This window comes from Seriola lalandi, unplaced genomic scaffold, assembly GCF_002814215.2.
Source record: "Seriola lalandi dorsalis isolate HSWRI2012SDOR001 ecotype SW California unplaced genomic scaffold, Sedor1 jcf7180002054332, whole genome shotgun sequence".
NCBI classification, from domain to species: domain Eukaryota; kingdom Metazoa; phylum Chordata; class Actinopteri; order Carangiformes; family Carangidae; genus Seriola; species Seriola lalandi.
This window is the reverse complement of record NW_019524885.1, coordinates 88,769-101,245: the sequence shown is the minus strand read 5'-3', so window position 1 is coordinate 101,245 and position 12,477 is coordinate 88,769. Positions and strand designations below refer to the sequence as shown.

The 12,477-nt window shown below is 40.7% G+C and overlaps 1 protein-coding gene across 2 annotated transcripts in view; it reads right to left on the bottom strand.

Annotated features, from left to right (window-relative positions):
- Positions 1-12,477, bottom strand: part of il11ra (interleukin 11 receptor subunit alpha) — a 46,174-nt gene that overhangs the window by 17,089 nt on the left and 16,608 nt on the right. The window contains exon 1 of one of the 2 annotated variants that reach the window (XM_087174241.1): positions 3,398-3,536. The exons of the other annotated variant lie outside the window; for it this stretch is intronic. The gene's annotated coding sequence lies outside the window, so the exon portion shown is untranslated. Of the gene's footprint in view, positions 1-3,397; positions 3,537-12,477 lie in introns of those variants that run through there. 2 annotated transcript variants of the gene reach the window in all.

The window sequence follows — 12,477 nt, the reverse complement described above, 5'->3', positions numbered from 1 at the left end:
AAAAGAACTACACTTTAATGTGCGAGCTCGATTTCATGTATTGTTCTAGAAATCATCATTAATTAATCCTCTTTTTACTATATGATTCTTGCTAAGTGTAACACAGGCCATATGTGATGGTCTCTCCTGATGGGTTTTGGTGGGCCAGTCCAAGTCAAAAGTCAGGGATCGATTTTTATCCCCACTCCATCATTAATGTGGGATATCAGGAGCAAATACAGGACTGTGGCAGGGAGTATATATCTACATATATAAACATAACTATTTTATCAAACTATAAAGTCTGTCTATTAAGTCTAAGTCTGTATAATAACAAGGAAAGGAACAATATTTTGATTTTGGGACAGTTAAAATTGTTTTTCAGGATGCTTCCGGCCCGGTTATGAAAAAAGTTAGGCTGGAGTCTTGAAAGGATTTGATGGATTAGAAATGATTATTACTCACTGCTAAAATTTCCTGTTTTTTGCTTACATACAAAGGTTTTGGGGGGAATCTTGTCTTGTCTTCAAATGTGGTCTAAGGTTTCCCTAGTCTGCAGCAAAAACAGAAAAGATTTGCTTGTTACAATTGAAGCAAGATTTGTACAAAAAACATACATGTACTGACAGGAAGCTCATTCAGTGACAGCTTTACTTTCATTTACTTGTAATGCTACATCATCATCTGTGCTATATCGAGCTGCAGAGGAAAACCAAAACAAAGTTTCTTCTAAAGGTTGACAGCCAGTCAACAGGATCAGCAGAGTGTAAGAGACTTCACAAAGAAAGGATGCCTATGAGTAGCTTTAGTTGAGATTGCAGCTGGTCCTCATGTGTCATTGACAAAGATGGACAGCTACAAAGGGAGGATGGAAACAGGGTGTCTTGTACCACGATATGCTGGCAGAAATAGTGAGGTTACTTCTGCCAAAATAAAAGTCGGACACAAAGACAAGACATCTGTATAAACCTCTTTTTACTTCCCGAATACTTGGGGAAATATCTGCACCCAAACGTTTGCATTACCATGTCCAGCAAATGCCGAATTTAAAGAACTACATTACAGATATGTTTCCTTCACATCTGTGTGTGATACTGGGCTTCTACAAAAATAAACAGGGTTTTACAGATTTGCTGTTAGTGAGATTAAACATGTAAACTCTGGTGCTTGGCATCTCTGTAAGCATAAGGTCTCCCTGCCAAACAGATCGTGCTTGTTTAAACCATAACACAAACATAATCAACATTTCATCAGGAGAACAAGGTGTTATGTTTGGCTCATACAAGTGCTATGAAGCTGCCAACGTCTAAACAACGGTGATAATATCCTGGGTGAATTTCAGACACTGATTGAGAGCGCTCTAGGTCAATTTTAGCTTCTGCTTAACAGTGCTGATGTGAGTGAGATAATAGGGATGATGATGTAACAAACAGGATGATGACTTCTGGTTTCAGCATGAGGGACGAGTCAGGAAAACTGAGGGGCAAAAATATCAGAAAATGAGTCACTGGGCGATGTACTGTATATACAGGTACAATACAGGGAAAGCATCAATTGTGTCCTATGTAAACTCCGCACTGGTGGCCTCAGGACACGCCATTGACCTATTTACCGAAGTCATCAAATCAACTTCCCTGGAAAAGCGGCAATTTTAATCCCATTCACTCACTGGATTGGCACATCCTGGCCACTGTACGTAAAAATTTTGATGGCAAAATACACGGTGAGGCAAAACTTTGAAGACACAGTCGTCTTACAATACAGGACAGAGCAAACAGTTCAGCTAATCTCCCTTTGTCTTCTATATTTCCATGCAAAATTAGAAGAACAATAATTACTTTCCTTACATTTTTTTCACATCTTGCGTTTATTTATTCAGCCATATTTTCCATTGTTTCCCACACTAACTGTTGAAGGTTCAAAACTTTGACCCTACAAAATAAAACACACCATTAACAACTTAACCACAGTGGGAAAAGTACCATGGACAATTTATCATCACACCTCTGGTCAATCTAAATCACCCTGGCCTGGTTTTCAAAACATATTTTAGCAATTTAAGAGCAAAACACACATGTAGCACATTACTAGATACAGATCAATCCATGAATAGTGGATTCCATCACCTCCATTTGGAGTCAAGTGCTGAATGTGTTTCAGCCAAAAAACAATTGCGAAAACAGTGGGGTTGAGACTAAGACACCCACAAAGTACCCACAAAATGTACACAGAGTTCTTCATATCTTTATAGGGGGTGCAGAGACAAACTCTGTGTCCTCTGGTACCTCATGATCTCACACGGCAGTGATACATTCGCCACTATGGCACCATCAACTTCATACAGCAAACTCAGCAAAGTCAAATCTCACTGACTCCTGTCTCCTTCACTTGCTTACATTCCTTTTTTCTCTGTCCATCCCTCCCATCATGCTTTCTTAAGCCTCTTTACATTCAGTACATTCTGTGCATGCAGCCCAGCTGGCATTTGCCAATGTTTACAGGACTGGAAAACACATCATGCTACAGTCCAGAAGGATAATAAAAGCTGCTACACATTTTATACATTGTATTGTGCACTGAAGGAGTCTTTTATGAATCAAGGAGTCATCCCCCTGTCGGCTTCAAAGGGGGCACTAGGACAGATCATAGCTTGTCCCAGTGTCAGAGTGGAATCCACTGAAGAGTCAAAGGCAAAAAAGAAGAAGCATAATCCCCCTCTCTAAAGTCACTTCAACAATAATATAATACAAATATAATACAGTATTTAGCTTTTCTTTGGAGAAGCCTTTTTTTCACATATGGTTCTACAGTGGAAAAGTGGATTATGCTGCAGGAGTGCTCTGAAGTTTCTTAGGTGTTTTGACTTTTTTTTTTGCTGCGATCATTTATCTTTGAAGCAGACTTCAGCTGTTAAGCAAGCTACAAACTGTTGTGGGCTGCCATATAAGCCTACAGGTGGTAAGTATTTGACAGTGGAAAGATTGATAATAGAAAAGAAAAAGATATTAACATGGCTCTTTTTCCAACTAAAATGACATTGCTGGGACTTTTATATTTACTGTGAATGCGAAATGGCCCAGCCATACAATAAATAATAAGAAAAGGACATTTCTCTGCCTTCAGAAATCCCTCAAGTGAAAAAAGCAGTAAATATTTATTGAACGTCGTAAATAGGTTCAGGGAATATTGATTCAGATGCTTGTCTACAAAGTCAAGCCTGATGGTAAATCCCAAGGACACTTTTTCCTCCCTGTCCACCTCTTTCAGTCTGTGTCTCTTACTTTTTTTAGACCTTGACACAAACTTTTTTTTTCCACTCTACTTTTCAGTCAATCCCTGGCTATGTTTTCCATCCCTCTAACGCCAGAACGTTCAAGGTTCAGTAAACATATTTATGTCATACTTTCTAATGGCTTACCGCCTCCCCTTTTCCTGCTTCCCTCCAGAGTAACTAGAGATCAGAACATGCAGGGTTGCGTCTTCTTGTACCTCCCTGCACTTTTCCTTGACTCCCGTGTAATTTTTCCATCTGATCAATTCCCATTTGCTCTCTCTTATCTCTACTTCGACATCAGCACATTTACAGAGCTCCTCTCTCCCTCCCCATCTGTGTTTTCCTGCACAGAGCTCTTTATTTCCTCTAATGCCAAACAGTGCAAAGTCCAATAAACATATTTACACAAAGTTTTCTAATGATCCTTCCTTAACACTTGGAAACAATGCAGTCCCCTGAAAGCAAAGTGCTAAGCTGTCCTCGTGCCCCTGAACAACATGTTCCTGCTCGTACTTGAGTGTCAATTGACCTGTTGCATGAGTTTTTTCTTCTAGCTCGGCTGTGTTTGTACAGTGGGTCTGTTCTGAGAGTGAGCATGTGCGTGTGTGTGCGCGTTTAGTAAATGCAGCCGCATGTCTAGATTTACTATCTCAGGTTCCACCCAAAAATTTGGAGCCATTACTGGAGATGGCCACATTAGAGGACTATCAAACCAGCATATTTTATCTCAGCCAAAGAAAACACCAAACCAGGGGATCTTGGGTTAGATACAGTGAACTTGATAAAACCTGAAGCAAACTTGAGAGTGTGGTATTCATTCCCCCCTTGTCTTTTTCTGTTTTGGGGAAAATTAGCCATTTTTTTCTGACTGCAAGAATCCAAGTTGTTGCAGCAGGTTGCAGGAGTGCTGCTCCTTTGGTCTGATCTATCAGACGGAAACAGATGGAAGTTTTAAGTAAAAAAAAACACAAGAACAAGAGAAGGCCGTCCTTTCATCTCTGTTGTGTACATTTTATCTGATTCCTGAGAAGAAACTTTTAAGGCTCCACTGCGCAAGATTTCTGTACTACATTTGATTTTGCAAAAATCACAAAGGGAGGAAATAATAAGCATCACCTCCTCCAAACTAATTTTCACACAGGAAATTCAACTATCAGATATGATCACCTCTCCACTCAAAATGAACTGAAACCTTAAAAAGCATTTGGGTGTGTGTGTGTGTGTGTGTGTGTGTGTGTGTGTGTGTGTGTGTGTGTGTGTGTGTGTGTATATGGGTGGAGGCGCTCAGTTTAAAGATAACCAGGATCACAAAGGTTTTTCTTCTGATGCAAAAATCTGACACAAATCATTGGCAGTTCAGTAAAACCACTGAAGGCACAGCTGAGCTCACTCCTCAGCCTATCAGAGTGATACTGAAACTCCCTCTGGAAGCCACACGGCTACTTGAATCTCTACAAGCCTGATAATACCACAAACCACTTTCCCTCAGCTGCAGGAGGATGAGGTCTTTCTGAAGCTAAATGTGAAAAACCACAGTGTAAACATATCCATGGTGGGCTTTGACACCCCTACGGTACCAAGGTACCTGCGCAGTGGTTGGGAACACAATCCTTTACTCTCTTATCCCACTAGTTACTGAACAACAGTGCTCACAGCAAAAGAGTTGCCATGTTACACATTATAACTGCCAATAGTAGACCAACAATGTTAAAGACCACTATGAGCTTTTCCAATTTCAACACTCTTTCTTTCCATAGGCGGTGTGAGTGTGTGTGTGTTTGTGTGTCTACTCTTAAGCCTCTTCTGTGACTCACCCCCCCACGAGTCACCTACTGTAACTCTTAGAGCATAGACAGAGGAATGTAGCCATGGATATTGTCACCAGGATGCACCCATAATGCAAGTATTCACACATGCACAGAGACACAAAACAACAGACAAGTCCCAAATCCCCCAAATGCACAATTTGCTCTTGGAAATAAAACTGCTCCTATTTTTGTCCACATCAGTACCATAACCAGATTGATTAAAGATAATTGCAGAAACAGAACATGCTGAAATTCCTGGGTGAAAAACATTCCTTCCAAGCCAACAGTAATAATGAGGTCAAGGGTGAAAGCGAAGGCATCCTGGCAAAAGTCAAAAACAATAGCTGTGCCTAGAAGCACCGTGAAAAGGAAAATCAGAAACAGGAGAGCTGAGAAAAGGAAGAAGGCAAAGGGGCTTCTTTTTTTTTTCTTTTTTTTTTAAGCGTAAATCCAGACATGATGATAAAAAGGACTTCATAGTAAAATGAGGTGTGCGCACACTGAGGATGAGTAATCCAATCCAAATGGGCTCTCTTTTAGTCTGTCCTCTCTGTGGCAGCACAATCCCACATGGTGAGTCACTCACACTCTGGCATGCCACTGCACATTCAGTCAGCTTCACAAGAGAAAAGGCAAGACAGTGAGAGGGTGAGAAAGACAGAGAAAAGAAAAGAAGAGGGAGAGGGGAGGAGAAAGAGCAGAAGACAGGGGGCTTAAATACAGGGGAAACCCAACAGATGAGCAGGAATGTAGATGTTAGGAGTTAAAAATGCACCAAAACAAGCCAATAAAATGAAATTACACACAAACACCTCTGCAGTCGGATTAAAGTCTGTCCAAGTCAGATTAGTGGCTTTAACATAATTTTCTGTACACACACTTACTCACTTTTGCTGCTTGGTGACATAACAAATTATTACAGGATGTCCTGTTCATGAGAGTCATTAGAGTTTATGTCATAAATTAAAAATTAACAAAGACTAATGTTTAATTTATCCCACTGCCTGCACAATTTGGTACTCAGCGTCTATGCACGTGCGTGTGTGTGTGTGTGTCTCATTGTGGCTACCTGCACTGAGGACTAAGGAAATTATGACAAATTGAGGGATTAACTAACACAAGTGATACAACTGTATGTGTGTGTCTAAGTATGAGAACACAGTATGACTGTGTATGTAAGTGTGTGCACATGTACATGCACTAAACCAACATGGGGAGGTCAAGCCAAGATGGTGGGGGCGGACTACAATGGGTCTGGTGTTTACTCAGGTCACTATGGCAACCACTGCACACGCAGTCCATCTGACCTTTCCAGGCGATAACAACACCGCTGACTGACGTGTGTGTGTGTGTGTGTGTGTTTGTGTTGTGTTTCCATATGTGAAACTCCTCAGTGAAAGCCTGGGTCTAAGTGTGTTTGTGCACATGTATGTCTCTGTCTATACGTGCCTGTCTACCTGCCTGTCAGTGTGACAGAGACGTCTGCATTGTTTAAAAGTGTGCACGTCATTTGTTCTCTTTGTGGGTTTGTGTGTGTGTGTGTGTGTGTGTGTGTGTGTGTGTGTGTGTGTGTGTGTGTGTTTCAGGGTCAATGGAACAAGTGAGGACAGCTGTACCTAGAGAATAGCTTTTGACTCTTTGTGCAGTATAGAGACTGTATTGTATGTACAGAGCACAAGCCTGATCATGGAATACCCCAAATAACATGGTTACTGATCTTAAACCCTTTTGATTTTGAGTCATGGTCCTGCTTTCTTTTGAAAGGCCACTCACTCAGTTTTTTCTCATCTATCCTAATAATTTTTCCCATGTTACAGTTCTTTTTTGTATGTTTTCATGTCTCAAAATTAGCAGTTAGTTATGCTGTCAAAGTGATATAAAGATCTAAAAATGGTTTACAGAGATGGATTAGTGAGGCTTTGAACTTTCTTTCAAATTATATGTTTGTCAAGGCTGTGTGAGGACTCAGCAAGCTGCCATCCTGCATAAGGTAAGAAACTGCCCAATTGACCCCTCAACATTCAAGAATTAATTGATGTTTATTTCACTGTCAAAAAACTGGTCGAAACGTATTAAATTTTAAAATGCTTTACTCAATGACTATTTAAGCTTTTTTTCTAACTTAGATCTGAGCTTTCTCCCCGGTTTCATTACCTACACTGCTTGAAGCATTCTGTGAGAGAACATAAAATCAGTTTAAAGTGATCTGCCTGTTTTATTACTAATTTTATTTGTGAAAATCTGTTAAAAGCCAAAAATGAGAGCAATTTAATTATATACCAGAGATGTTGGTAGATGTGTGGATGAAAACAGCTCACACAATTTTCTGCCTCTACCGTCTCTCTCTATCTTTCTATCTGTTTCACAGCCTGTTTCCTCGATGATACTGAACACCAATATCCGTTAGACTGCTGCCAATCACATTCAGCTTTTTCAAGCTGCTATTTTTATTCTGCTGGCCCTCTGTTCCGTTCCCTCTTTGTGCCTCGTGGAGATATTCTACTTTGTGGCATTGAAGCCCCAAATGCCTGCTTAACACATGATAACAGATGATAAGATCACACAATATCTGATTTTGTCCAAAACCTGACGTTCAATTTGTCCATTTGTCCAGGAGAGGTCATTGTCAAGTGCAAGGACAAATAGGTGACAGTACACAATCAACACTGATTTTTTTTTAAATTAAATGACTTTATTTTTAGGGGTTATATGACACTTTTCAAAAGATTTTTTTTTACCAAATTCAAATATTCACTAGTGTCGAATATTTTTTGAGATAAGAGAAATTTATTTTTCTTCATTCTCTTTTCCTTTCCTCACTTAACAAAGCCCCACTGGGAGAATTAAACATGAGGAAAATCTTGTTAGGCTCCAGTGTTATACAAGTTGTCAGGAAGGCCAACGTGTCCGGTGCTGAGCCTGTTCACTCTGCAGGATAATCTGATCAGCTGTCAAGCTGAGGGGAAACACCGGCCCTAATGGTTGGTCAGACTCCAGTATGTGGCGCTCTGAAGATCAATTGAAGCCTCACAAGATTTTTTTTTTACTGATTCTTACATTTGGTTGGTCCAGGCTGGCTGGGTGCATGCAGCGGAAGGTGACAAGAAACAGAGAGAGAGAGAGAGAGAGAGAGAGAGAGAGAGAGAGAGAGAGAGAGCTACTAAGAATTTAAATCAAAGAGGAAGAAAACCACAGAAGACAGAGTTAACTGAGATATAAAGAGAGAAAGATAAATGCTATTAGTGTCCAGTCTTGTTGGGAAAATAGAGGCAGAGAGGTTCAGGTCAGGCTTTGAAATCAAAATCATCTAATGTGGACAGGCCTCGAGAGCGCGTGAGATAAGGAGTGAAGCTGAAAAATGAGAGGTTGCGTTCCCGAGGGGCATAAGAAAAGTCGATAAGCATAGGAAACCTGTTACCAAGGAAGCCAAAGTCATAATGGAAATGTCTGGCGAGCTCGGGAGGAGACAGGAAGGTAGAGATACAGAACAGTCTCACAGGGTTTTGGACTACAGGTGCTAAATTTAAGCCTTTGAATTCACCTGCTTCTTAACAAGTGTTTTATAGAACTCTGCTTTCCAAATTAAAGATTCAGAAATTCAAAGATTGCACTTAACAACTGACAAAATCAGTTATTTAAGTTTTGTCTGTTGGCTTCTGGAGGAACAATACAGAGCTGATGCTTTGTGAAGCCCACCACCGCAGGCACTGCTAATACAAGATAAATACAAAAAGTTGGACTTCTGCAGTGGCTCTAACCATACACAGCATGATAAATGGCCTATATAAATACCTTAAGCCACGGTTAACACTGAAAACAGAGACGACAGAAACTAAACCTTGCCAGTACTATCTAGCCGTCGAGCTCCTAGGCTTACTTCCAACTTCTGCCCAAGCCTAAACACACAAGGAGTAATGGGTGCCATGTGTGTACCGAGATAGCACCCAGCCAATCCACAGACCAAGGCTTGAGTGTGTGTGTGTGTGTGTGTGTGTGTGTGTGTGAGAGAGTGAGAGAGTGAGAGAGAGAGAGAGAGAGAGAGAGAGAGAGAGAGAGAGAGAAGAGAGTGAGAATATTATTAAAGTAATTATAGGTTGTGCAATGAGAAAATGCAAAACAGCTTTTGACTTGTTACTGAAAGTAGAATTTTCCATCAACGTGTTTGTCCTTTCAAAGAGTAAAAATATGACTTTGTGTGTCCGAGTTTGGCACCAGTATCACAAACCTGTACTGTGTTGTGTGTGTATGCAGCGGCAGTATCTTGGCCTCGGCTCTACAACGCTGGAATTTCCTCCAGCTCTGCCGCCAGGGCAAGATGGCTACCATATGCCAGCTATTCACACACACAAACACACACACACACACACACGCACACGCGCGCGTCCCTCAGCCTTTAAGTTATACCCACATGGATGTGAGTAAGTACATTTCTGTCAGTGGTTTACACATGTATATGACAAACTGGAGAGAAAATTCAGAGACTGTAAAGAAACAGACACTATAGAGAGTATCAAATACAACGCACACACACACCAGAAGAAAGCGCAAAATTATCCACATGCACCTCCTTTTGACGGCTATGCAATGGTTCCCCTCAAAAACAGCTATCCAGTTTGATGAAAAATCAATAACCCAGAGGGTATGAAACTACTCAAAAGTACATTGTGCATATAGTCGTCAACATAAATCTTAAAAGTCCAATAAAAACACAAGAAAAAATACTTTTCCTTTTCAGTTCTCTCCTTGCTTCAGAGTACACAGGAACTAAATTAATATTGAGGCGTGTATGATTCAGCTTCATATGATAGGAAATCAACATAAATTTTCATAACTGATTAATCGTTTCATTTGTTTGAGCAAAAAATGCTTCCCTGACTCCAGCTTCTAAAGTATGAGGATTTTTTGTTGTAACCAGAAAATCTTGTGTAATACAAAGAGAAAACATTCAAAGTCATCTTAGGCTCTAGGAAATTGTTAGAGAAATGTTTCATTACTTTCTCTTATTTTATAGACTAGAAAATTGATGATTGCAGCCCAAGAAACTACCAACTTTTAGGCGTCATCAGAAAAGAAAAAGAAAAAAGCAACAGCAGTCGGAAATTAAAGCTGCAGAGAACCAACTTCATATTGAAATCCATCTGGCAAACCACCGTTTTGGCAAGGAAAGAAGGAAGTATGGAAATCCTAACGGCCTTTAATAACCAATGATCAACAATAGTTCAGCGGATGCCGGACGTTCGAAGCCAAGCCTGTTGTTCAGGAATCAGTCAGCAAATTTCTGTTGAAGTTTCTCTGTAGAAAATCTGGTGACGTATTACATCCTGCAGAGTTAAAGAGTTATTCCCCAACTGGAAGATCTGTGATGATGGAGGAGGAAGAGGAAAAAAGTGTGAGATATACGAGATGACAACTGCATAACCCCGACCAGGACCTTCCTATGTATTTATGTTATACTGCTTCCGAGGGATGATTGAAAAAAAAAAAAAACAAACGCTCTGTGCTGGCGGACAATGCCACAGTTCACACCATGTGCTAAATGCAAACCATAGCCAGAATTTGAATCTTCTGTGTCTTGTATACAGAGTCGCAGAGGGGCTGAATGAAAGGAAGATCTGGCGCTGGCAAAGCCCCACAACTAACCATAGAAGATCTGCAGCTAAATCTCCTGAGCAAATAGCAAACCCTTCACTGGCATAACAAATACACTGTCAAAGAATTCACCGTTGTACATCTGTCTCATTATATACCTGCTACAGAATGAAGTGCTTGATCTATACTAAGCACAAGGTATGTTTCTATGCAAAGAAACCTATTTAAAGCCATTTTGATGGGATGTGACAAATACATCCACTTCACATCCAAATCATCATTTTTATAAACTTCCCTCTTAAATTATGTACATGGGGTTGTAACATGGCCCATGAGGTGTTCATATACTCTAAGAAAAATAAGCATAATAAGGTATGAAAGGCAGGGTAAACATAGCTCACATAACAAACCAGAATCATGAAGCATCTTTAGGTTAAATTGTTAAATACAAAGTAGTGAAGATCAGAAGTTTTTTTTTTTTTGTTTTTTTTTTTTACAGATGACAGAACGAGTCTTGATCTCCAGGACCGATGTCATTTCTGTGACCTAAAGAGAGGGTATTTTATTTTTTTCCAGTAAGTTATCCAACTTCTCTTTTGCTTAGTAACCAGCTTCATAAACTCTGCATTGAAAATCACTTATATAAGCCACATCGTTTTGTTCCAACTTAGTGGCTCTCAAGCACTCCCGCAGGAGAGCCAAAGGATCGTGAACAGAGTGGCCAAGCAGATGTTGTTCAGTGGAACCTCCTCAGCTGCCAACACGAGTCATGACAAACCCTCTTGTGAGGGTGTAACAGTACGCAAAACTCATGGTTCAAAATATGCCACAGTTTTTGGATCCAGCTCTGGGAACGAGACACTACTTGACGAATGATGAATGACTTGCACCTCAACCTTTCACACCAAGCACACAAACGCACTGCTGTGTAGAAGCAGGCCATTATTCTAAATGGAAAGTGAATTCCCAGGGTTATGTACCACTGGAAAATCATGTTAAGTAAGATTTTTGCGATTACTGTCTTTATATTCCAATGATTTGCATAATATTCTAAATCTTATGGTCATATTGTGCAAAAACTCTACTAATGTGCTAGGGTGCAGCTAAACTGAGAGAGACACCAGTATATTTACACACGTACACTTTTCCGACATCAGATTGAGGGGCTATCAATCCAACATTAACACCTACTTCACATTGTGATAGGCCAGCTGTGCAGAGGTGAGAAAGGAGCTACGTTTTGAACTTCTTTTCTCTCTCTTCTATCTGTTACACAACTATTTGTGGCACTATATACACCCTGCCTTTCAACTGTCTGAAAATGTGCATCATTATCCCCATATTTAAATGATACTGCGCTTTTCAGTGCTATAATTTCCTGGGAAACCATAATGCCTCCAGACCAGGGCTGTAAACTAACGGTCGCCACTCGCCAAATGCGACTAAAATATTCCCCTGGCGACTTAATTTTGGAGGGCTACATGCCATGGGGCAGGTAAGTGTTTGTCACAATATAGCAAAACATTGCTGCGATAAAATGCCTAGACATTTTTGGAGGTGCACGTTGACGGACGCAGAGGCTCTGTGTCGGGGGTTCACGTCGACTCAGAGGCTCTGCGTCGTGACGGCGTCGACTTGACGCAGTAGTATAAATCAGCCTCCACGCGTCACCACCAGCCCGCGCAGTGTTGTTCCGGCGCAGCAATGTGGAGGCACATACCCGGTGTGAGTGACCCAAAAAGAAAGAGTATAGGGGAGAAAGCAGCGCACCAATTAATTGTGGTTGGCAATAAAACGATGAAACTCGAGACCATCCGAGAGCACGAA